Source organism: Uranotaenia lowii, unplaced genomic scaffold, assembly GCF_029784155.1.
Source record: "Uranotaenia lowii strain MFRU-FL unplaced genomic scaffold, ASM2978415v1 HiC_scaffold_60, whole genome shotgun sequence".
In the NCBI taxonomy this organism is placed as follows: Eukaryota; Metazoa; Arthropoda; class Insecta; order Diptera; family Culicidae; genus Uranotaenia; species Uranotaenia lowii.
Genome location: NW_026598534.1, coordinates 14755 through 17213, shown reverse-complemented (window position 1 = coordinate 17213; position 2459 = coordinate 14755).

Here is a 2459-nt window from a genome sequence, read left to right as displayed (position 1 = left end):
CAATCAGCAGCAACAGTCTTAAAAAATTTGTGCTTCCTAAGAAAATTTTATCTTTTTCCACCGGAAGGCCAAATCAAAGCAAACAATCAACAGCAACAGTCTTAAAAAATCTGTGCTTACTAAGCCAATTTCGTCTTTTTCCACCGGAAGCCCAAATAAAAACAAACAAGCAAAACCGCAGCCTCAACAGTCTCTCCGTCTTATTTACCGAAACGAACAATAAAAGCAGCAGCCTTAATCATCTGCGCTTTTTAATCCTCTCTGTCTTATTTACTGGAGCCGGAACTATTTCTAAATAATCTCGCATTGCAAATCTGTGCTTATCTTACCAACTATGCCATTGTCGTGATTTTACGATTCCTATATGAGCCTCTCAGAGATTCACTCAGACACGTTTATCACTCAAAAGAATAGATCAATCACTGACTTTGTTTTGCCTACACTCAAAAAAATCCACACTTAGGGTATATGTTTCTTTACACATTCGTTCTTTGATTTCTTCTACTCTATGACACAAATAAAATGTATGTTTGAGTTTTAGATTCTATTGGAAAAAAAATGAAGTTAATTAGTTGACACATAGCTTTTATGATTTTCATCTTTGAAATAATTCACAAATTCAACATGGCGGCAATTGAAAAAAAAAACGCGTGTTGCCGAAGAAGTAAGCAAACTTTGTTCAAAAGAATAAAGGAATTATTTGGTGAGTAATTTTTGTTTGAAAGTTCAATTGCATTTTTCATTAAGCATAAAGAACGCAAAGCGCATATTAACTTTTATCTCTCATCACCCACAGTATGTGAGCTATACTTCAAAAAGTGCATCGTTGGAACGATGGAACGGAAACTACTTGCAAAGTGTATTTATGAAGGTGAGTTTAGCATTCTGCTGTTTTATTTTTATTGTTGGTAAAATATCTGTTCATACGCTTTCAGATCCAAATATCATACTTCTGGCACGGATACGGACCAACACCTTGAAACAGAGATCTCTGACGATTTTCTACCGATGACAGCAGTTTAAAGAATAAGTTACAATTTTAAATTTTTTGTTTCAATAAATTGAGTTTAAGTAAAAATGTGTTTTGTCTTGTCTCCACAGTTTAAACGCCGGAAAGTAGACTCGTAATATGTATAAAAAACAATTCCTGCCTATTTTTAGGCGTTTTTGAAACGAATATTTCACACATATAACATCTATGTGTGAAAATTTATAATGTTCATATGTCGCATATAGCACTGAAATATTTCCAAAATCTATGTGTGGCATATAGTTTTTAAATGGGAGACAAATTGCAAAAATCTATATAGTCCGACACATAATCCTAATATGTGGAATTTTTGCAGTGTAGTATTGCCAAAATAACAAACGTTGCCGTAGAAATTTATTTTATTTTATTTATCTTCAGTGTCGTCGCATACAACTATTATTATTATTATTTTATTGAATCTGATTTTTTTATGCATATCCTTTATCTCATCTCTATACAGTACTGTAGAACCAAAACGGATTTAAGTTCAAACCATATAACTTTGAATTGATAAATTTAGCAAGAGTTTTCAAATGAGCCGTGCACGCCTGGAAAATTTCTCTTTTGACAAAAAACTAAAAGGTTAGAAATGTAGAGTAAAAACAAACATAACATAACATATCTTTTTGATGTGCTATGTACAAGAACATATTTTCAACTATGCGTGATTAGGTATTCTCAAACAAAATTTATGGATAGACTGGTCAGTTATCACCATCTCTATCGAAAACTTTCAGTCGCATCAGAACCTGTGTCATCTGTCACCCTGAAATGCGGAATCATGTTAGCTGAATGATTTATATTTACTTCAAAATGATATTCCCAAATCCAAGCAGGCGTGCTAAGCAAGACCCACTATAACAAAGATCTTGCTAGGCGCGCCTGCTTGGATTTCCCTTACAGAACAGAAATGGATATGCTGGGGTGTTAGAACATTGTCACGCATGAAGTCGCGTCTTCTCGTCGAAGCCAACAACCGATTAAACGAAATGGCGTGGCTACTTGGCTACGGATAAATATGAGCATGTGGTGCGACTCAACAAAGATAGTTAATTAAACGACACCCAATCGTCTCTCCACCACCGGCTGGGATTGTAATCAACACACTCTTCTCAATAGGAGAGTCATTCATTTCGATCTGCTTTAATGAAAATCACTGCCAAACACGACAGCGCGGCCAAAACGACAGACGAACTTTGTAGATAAGTCTACTTACTATATCGGTTGAAAGGACGATATCATCGAGACACTTTTCTGAGTCACTAAGATGGGTAATGCTTTCTTTCACCGTGCGTTACATATTTACGCCATTATAGAAACATGTTCCGCACTCTATCTTTATCATCGTACCACAAAAGAGACCCAACCAACAACAAACTGGCGGAATGAGAAATCCCTTATAATCGGTTTAGTAGCCAGTAGTTCGCCA